This window comes from Salvelinus fontinalis, chromosome 3, assembly GCF_029448725.1.
Source record: "Salvelinus fontinalis isolate EN_2023a chromosome 3, ASM2944872v1, whole genome shotgun sequence".
Taxonomy (NCBI): Eukaryota; Metazoa; Chordata; class Actinopteri; order Salmoniformes; family Salmonidae; genus Salvelinus; species Salvelinus fontinalis.
This window is the reverse complement of record NC_074667.1, coordinates 67,969,326-67,977,877: the sequence shown is the minus strand read 5'-3', so window position 1 is coordinate 67,977,877 and position 8,552 is coordinate 67,969,326.

Genomic DNA, 8,552 nt, shown 5'->3' with positions numbered 1-8,552 from the left:
AAGGCAGGTAACGCACATTTTTGGGATTTTTATCAAGAGCAAACCCTTAAACGTGAAAACTCTGAATCTTAAATCATAACTCCACGTGCCCGACATATGTCACTTTGTTTTGAGACTGATTCACCATCAGCTTTTGAGTGAGGCACACGGCTCATACCCGGGAGACAGCTAGGTGAAAACTGGCCGGGTAACCAGGCCACCGTAATTGAATCCCCTCATTGGTCGTGGTCCCATTACATTGCATCAACCAATGGTTGCGTGCCACGTCAAAGACTGTGCCGTCAGGCACCAGATTTCTATAACATGATGTGGTTAGCTGATATGTAAAATACCTATCCAGGCGTTGTAAGATCTGGGATGCGTCAGCAATGTAGTCGGGCAGGAAGGCACTCAAGGTCAGCAATATGGACCTGTGGGAGTGCACCAACAAGGTTTCTGTGGATGAGGAGATCCGGAGCTGATGATGGAGATTAGCCACATCCTCCGAAAGGCACTCCACCAGGAAAGTTCTCTGCTAAAACCACCAAAGGCAAAAGGAAAAGAGGGCACCAAAGAAACACCAAGAGAGGCGCCAAAGAAACACCAAGAGAGGCGCCAAAGAAACACCAAGAGAGGCGCCAAAGAAACACCAAGAGAGGCGCCAAAGAAACACCAAGAGAGGCGCCAAAGAAACACCAAGAGAGGCGCCAAAGAAACACCAAGAGAGGCGCCAAAGAAACACCAAGGAGCACCTAGAGAGGTGCCATTTGGCAAATCTGACCATAACTCTATCCTCCTGATTCCTGCTTACAAGCAAAAATTAAAGCAGGAAGCACCAGTGACTCGGTCTATAATAAAGTGGTCAGATGAAGCAGATGCTAAGTTACAGGACTGTTTTGCTAGCACAGACTGTAATATGTTCTGGGATTTTTCCTATGGCGTTGAGGACACCACATCAGCAACTGGCTTTATCAATAAGTGCATTGAGTACGTCGTCTCAACAGTGACTGTACGTACATACCCAAACCAGAAGCCATAGATTACAGGCAACATTTGCAAACAAGCAAAGCATCAATACAGGACTAGGATCGAATCGTACTACACCGGCTCCAACGCTTGTCGGATGTGGCAGGGCTTGCAAACTATTACAGACTACAAAGGGAAGCACAGCCGAGAGCTGTCCAGTGACACAAACCTACCAGTCGAGCTAAATAGCATCAGCTGTTCCGGACGACTGTGTGATCACGCTCTCCGCAGCCGATGTAAGACCTTTAAACAGGTCAACATTCACAACATTCACACTCACATCTGTAGCCATGAAATGCTTTGAAAGGCTGGTCATGGCTCACATCAACACCATTATCCTAGAAACCCTAGACCCACTCTAATCTGCATACTGCACCAACAGATCCACTGATGATGCAATCTCTATTGCACTCCACACATTTCCCACCTGACAAAAGGAACACCTATGTGAGAATGCTATTCATTGACTACAGCTCAGCGTTCAACACCATAGTGCCCTCAAAGCTCATCACTAAGCTAAGGACCCTGGGACTAAACACCTCAATCTGCAACTGGATCCTGGACTTCCTGACGGGCCACCCACAGGTGGTAAGAGTAGGTAACAACACATCCGCCACGCTGATCCTTAACACGGGGGCCCCTCAGGGGTGCGTGCTCAGTCCTCTCCTGTACTCCCTGTTCACTCATGACTGCACGGTCAGGCACGACTCCAACACCATCATTAAGTTTGCCGATGACACAAAGACAACGATGAGCCAGCCTATAGGGAGGAGGTCAGAGACCTGACCGTGTGGTGCCAGGACAACAACCTCTCCCTCAACGTGATCAAGACAAAGGAGATGATTGTGGACCACAAGAAAAAGGATGACTGAGCACGGCCCCATTCTCATCGACGGGGCTGTAGTGGAGCAGGTTGAGAGCTTCAAGTTCCTTGGCGTCCACAACAAGCTAACATTGTCCAAGCACACCATGACAGTTATGAAGAGGGCATGACTAAACCTATTTCCCCTCAGGAGACTGAAAAGATTTGGCATGGGTCCTCAGATCCTCAAAAGGTTTTACAGCTGCACCATCGAGAGCATCCTGACTGGTTGCATCACCGCCTGGTATGCCAACTGCTCGGCCTCCGACCGCAAGGCAGTACAGAGGGTAGTGCGTACGGCCCAGTACATCACTGGGGCGAGGCTTCCTGCCATCCAGGACCTCTATACTAGGCGGTGTCAGAGGAAGGCCCTAAAAATTGTCAGAGACTCCAGCCACCCTAGTCATAGACTGTTCTCTCTGCTACCGCACGGCAAGCGGTACCGGAGCGCCAAGTCTTGGTCCAAAAGGCTTCTCAACCGCTTCTACCCCCAAGCCATAAGACTCCTGAACAGCTAATCAAATGGCTACCCAGACTATTTGCATTGCCCCACCCCCTTCTCTCTGTTATTATCTATGCATAGCCACTTTAATAACTCTACCTACATGTACATATTACCTCAATTACCTTGACACCGGTGCCCCCGCACATTGACTCTGTACCGGTACCCCCTGTATATAGCCTCCACATTGACTCTGTACCGGTACCCCCTGTATATAGCCTCCACATTGACTCTGTACCGGTACCCCCTGTATATAGCCTCCACATTGACTCTGTACCGGTACCCCCTGTATATAGCCTCCACATTGACTCTGTACCGGTACCCCCTGTATATAGCCTCCACATTGACTCTGTACCATAACACCCTGTATATAGCCTCCACATTGACTCTGTACCATAACACCCTGTATATAGCCTCCACATTGACTCTGTACCGGTACCCCCTGTATATAGCCTCCACATTGACTCTGTACCATAACACCCTGTATATAGCCTCCACATTGACTCTGTACCATAACACCCTGTATATAGCCTCCACATTGACTCTGTACCGTAACACCCTGTATATAGCCTCCACATTGACTCTGTACCGGTACCCCCTGTATATAGCCTCCACATTGACTCTGTACCGTAACACCCTGTATATAGCCTCCACATTGACTCTGTACCGGTACCTCCTGTATATAGCCTCCACATTGACTCTGTACCGGTACCTCCTGTATATAGCCTCCACATTGACTCTGTACCGTAACTCCCTGTATATAGCCTCCACATTGAATCTGTACCGGGACCCCCTGTATATAGCCTCCACATTGACTCTGTACCGGTACCCCCTGTATATAGCCTCCACATTGACTCTGTACCATAACACCCTGTATATAGCCTCCACATTGACTCTGTACCATAACACCCTGTATATAGCCTCCACATTGACTCTGTACCGGTACCCCCTGTATATAGCCTCCACATTGACTCTGTACCATAACACCCTGTATATAGCCTCCACATTGACTCTGTACCGGTACCCCCTGTATATAGCCTCCACATTGACTCTGTACCATAACACCCTGTATATAGCCTCCACATTGACTCTGTACCGTAACACCCTGTATATAGCCTCCACATTGACTCTGTACCATAACACCCTGTATATAGCCTCCACATTGACTCTGTACCGTAACACCCTGTATATAGCCTCCACATTGACTCTGTACCGGTACCCCCTGTATATAGCCTCCACATTGACTCTGTACCGTAACACCCTGTATATAGCCTCCACATTGACTCTGTACCGGTACCTCCTGTATATAGCCTCCACATTGACTCTGTACCGGTACCTCCTGTATATAGCCTCCACATTGACTCTGTACCGTAACTCCCTGTATATAGCCTCCACATTGAATCTGTACCGGGACCCCCTGTATATAGCCTCCACATTGACTCTGTACCGGTACCCCCTGTATATAGCCTCCACATTGACTCTGTACCATAACACCCTGTATATAGCCTCCACATTGACTCTGTACCATAACACCCTGTATATAGCCTCCACATTGACTCTGTACCGGTACCCCCTGTATATAGCCTCCACATTGACTCTGTACCATAACACCCTGTATATAGCCTCCACATTGACTCTGTACCATAACACCCTGTATATAGCCTCCACATTGACTCTGTACCGTAACACCCTGTATATAGCCTCCACATTGACTCTGTACCGGTACCCCCTGTATATAGCCTCCACATTGACTCTGTACCGTAACACCCTGTATATAGCCTCCACATTGACTCTGTACCGGTACCTCCTGTATATAGCCTCCACATTGACTCTGTACCGGTACCTCCTGTATATAGCCTCCACATTGACTCTGTACCGGTACCTCCTGTATATAGCCTCCACATTGACTCTGTACCGGTACCCCCTGTATATAGCCTCCACATTGACTCTGTACCGGTACCCCCTGTATATAGCCTCCACATTGACTCTGTACCGTAACACCCTGTATATAGCCTCCACATTGACTCTGTACCGGTACCCCCTGTATATAGCCTCCACATTGACTCTGTACCGGTACCCCCTGTATATAGCCTCCACATTGACTCTGTACCATAACACCCTGTATATAGCCTCCACATTGACTCTGTACCATAACACCCTGTATATAGCCTCCACATTGACTCTGTACCGGTACCCCCTGTATATAGCCTCCACATTGACTCTGTACCATAACACCCTGTATATAGCCTCCACATTGACTCTGTACCGTAACACCCTGTATATAGCCTCCACATTGACTCTGTACCGTAACACCCTGTATATAGCCTCCACATTGACTCTGTACCATAACACCCTGTATATAGCCTCCACATTGACTCTGTACCGTAACACCCTGTATATAGCCTCCACATTGACTCTGTACCGGTATCCCCTGTATATAGCCTCCACATTGACTCTGTACCATAACACCCTGTATATAGCCTCCACATTGACTCTGTACCATAACACCCTGTATATAGCCTCCACATTGACTCTGTACCATAACACCCTGTATATAGCCTCCACATTGACTCTGTACCGTAACACCCTGTATATAGCCTCCACATTGACTCTGTACCATAACACCCTGTATATAGCCTCCACATTGACTCTGTACCGTAACACCCTGTATATAGCCTCCACATTGACTCTGTACCGGTACCCCCTGTATATAGCCTCCACATTGACTCTGTACCGGTACCCCCTGTATATAGCCTCCACATTGACTCTGTACCGTAACACCCTGTATATAGCCTCCACATTGACTCTGTACCGGTACCTCCTGTATATAGCCTCCACATTGACTCTGTACCGTAAAACCCTGTATATAGCCTCCACATTGACTCTGTACCGTAACACCCTGTATATAGCCCCGCTATTGTTATTTACTGCAGCTCTTTAATTATTGGTTATTCTTATCTCTTACCTTTTTTTAGGTATTTTCTTAAAACGACATTGTTGTTTAAGGGCTTGTAAGTAAGCATTTCACTGTAAGGTCTATCTACACCTGTTGTATTCGGCGCATGTGACAAATAAAATTTGATTTGATCATCATCACTACCATCCTCATCAATACGACCACCATCATCATCACTACCATCATCCTCATCACTACCACCATCATCATCATCACCACTACCATCATCATCCCCATCACTATCATCATCCTCATCACTGCAAACATCACCATCTTCATCACCACTACCATCATCATCATCACTACCATCATCCCCATCACTATCACCATCATCATCATCATTCAGCTCCCTGAGGAGGAATGGAACTGCAACTGAGGTAACATGTTCAGCAGTGCCATCTCAGTGTGTGGGTAAGAGAGAGAGCGAGTAGCATATAGAATATTCAACTAAATAGATTCATCCTAATTAAACATTTTCCGCCATTTTATAATGCCATAAGCATTGTCATGTTTGAGAAAATCACGAGCTTAGAAGTGTTAGGATCAGACAGATGGGCTGTTGAGGATTCTGCCTCCTCCGCTACTGAAGCCAGTGAGATGTCAAACCGAGTAGCCTATCAGCGGAGACTCTCCGACCCCGAGCGTTCCTGTTCTGAGACGTGCAGGCAGCGGCGCAAGTCTCTCTGCTTCCCAAGCGCTGTGTGATGCTCTCTGTCTCTCTCTGCTTCTCAAGCGGTGTGTGATGCTCTCTGTCTCTCTCTGCTTCTCAAGCGCTGTGTGATGCTCTCTGTCTCTCTCTGCTTCCCAAGCGGTGTGTGATGCTCTCTGTCTCTCTCTGCTTCTCAAGCGGTGTGTGATGCTCTCTGTCTCTCTGCTTCCCAAGCGGTGTGTGATGCTCTCTGTCTCTCTGCTTCCCAAGCGGTGTGTGATGCTCTCTGTCTCTCTCTGCTTCCCAAGCGGTGTGTGATGCTCTCTGTCTCTCTCTGCTTCCCAAGCGGTGTGTGATGCTCTCTGTCTCTCTCTGCTTCCCAAGCGGTGTGTGATGCTCTCTGTCTCTCTCTGCTTCCCAAGCGGTGTGTGATGCTCTCTGTCTCTCTCTGCTTCCCAAGCGGTGTGTGATGCTCTCTGTCTCTCTCTGCTTCCCAAGCGGTGTGTGATGCTCTCTGTCTCTCTCTGCTTCCCAAGCGGTGTGTGGTGCTCTCTGTCTCTCTCTGCTTCCCAAGCGGTGTGTGATGCTCTCTGTCTCTCTCTGCTTCCCAAGCGGTGTGTGATGCTCTCTGTCTCTCTCTGCTTCCCAAGCGGTGTGTGATGCTCTCTGTCTCTCTCTGCTTCCCAAGCGGTGTGTGGTGCTCTCTGTCTCTCTCTGCTTCCCAAGCGGTGTGTGATGCTCTCTGTCTCTCTCTGCTTCCCAAGCGGTGTGTGATGCTCTCTGTCTCTCTCTGCTTCCCAAGCGGTGTGTGATGCTCTCTGTCTCTCTCTGCTTCCCAAGCGGTGTGTGATGCTCTCTGTCTCTCTCTGCTTCCCAAGCGGTGTGTGATGCTCTCTGTCTCTCTCTGCTTCCCAAGCGGTGTGTGATGCTCTCTGTCTCTCTCTGCTTCCCAAGCGGTGTGTGATGCTCTCTGTCTCTCTCTGCTTCCCAAGCGGTGTGTGATGCTCTCTGTCTCTCTCTGCTTCCAAAGCGCTGTGTGATGCTCTCTGTCTCTCTCTGCTTCCCAAGCGCTGTGTGATGCTCTCTGTCTCTCTCTGCTTCCCAAGCGCTGTGTGATGCTCTCTGTCTCTCTCTGCTTCCCAAGCGCTGTGTGATGCTCTCTGTCTCTCTCTGCTTCCCAAGCGGTGTGTAATGCTCTCTGTCTCTCTCTGCTTCCCAAGCGGTGTGTGATGCTCTCTGTGTGATGCTCTCTGTCTCTCTCTGCTTCTCAAGCGGTGTCTATATGTGCTGCTCACTTATGGCCACGAATAACAGACTTCACAACAACAACAAAAAATATGATGCAAAACGTGTCATACAGGCTGTATTTCTGCCTGCTTGAATGAGATGCATCCAGTTGCAGCCCCGGTATGACCCTGAAATGACCCCTGAAGTGACCCTGGGAATCAATAGAACATTGCTCAGAGATTCACAAATACAACATATTTGCATTCTGTAGCATTCCACTACAGTAGCAATCAACTACAGTAACATTCAACTACAGTAACATTCAACTACAGTAACATTCAACTACAGTAACATTCCACTACAGTAACATTCCACTACAGTAGAATTCCACTACAGTAACATTCCAATACAGTAACATTCCACTACAGTAGCAATCCACTACAGAAGCATTCCACTACAGTAACATTCCACTACAGTAACATTCCACTACAGTAACATTCAACAACAGTACCAATCCACTACAGTAACATTCCACTACAGTAGCATTCCACTACAGTAACATTCAACAACAGTAACATTCCACTACAGTAACATTCCACTACAGTAACATTCCACTACAGTAACATTCCACTACAGTAACATTCAACAACAGTACCAATCCACTACAGTAGAATGCCACTACAGTAGCAATCCACTACAGAAGCATTCCACTACAGTAACATTCCACTACAGTAACATTCAACAACAGTACCAATCCACTACAGTAGAATGCCACTACAGTAGCAATCTACCTCAAGCTCTGAACCCTCAGAGGTAGTAATAACACCTGTGGGAGGAGGGGCATTCTTCTTACCAAACCACATGATCTTGGTTTTGGAGGTGTTCAGGACAAGGTTAAGGGTAGAGAAAGCTTGTTGGACACTAAGAAAGCTTTGTTGTAGAGCAGTGGTTCCCAAAATGTTTATAGTCCCGTACCTCTTCAAACATTCAACCTCCAGCTACCTCCAGACCCCTCTAGCCCCAGGGTCAGCGTACCCCCTCTAGCACCAGGGTCAGCGCACTCTCAAATGTTGTTTTTTTGCCATCATTGTAGGCCTGCCACACACACACTATACAATACATTTATTAAACATAAGAATGAGTGTGAGTTTTTGTCACTACCCGGCTCGTGGGAAGTGACAAAGAGCTCTTATAGGACCAGGGCACAAATAATAATAATCAATACTTTTGCTCTTTATTTAACCATCTTACATATAAAACCTTATTTGTTCATCGAAAAATGTGAATGACTCACCACAGGTTAATGAGAAGAGTGTGCTTGAAAGGATGCACAGAACTCTGCAATGTTGGG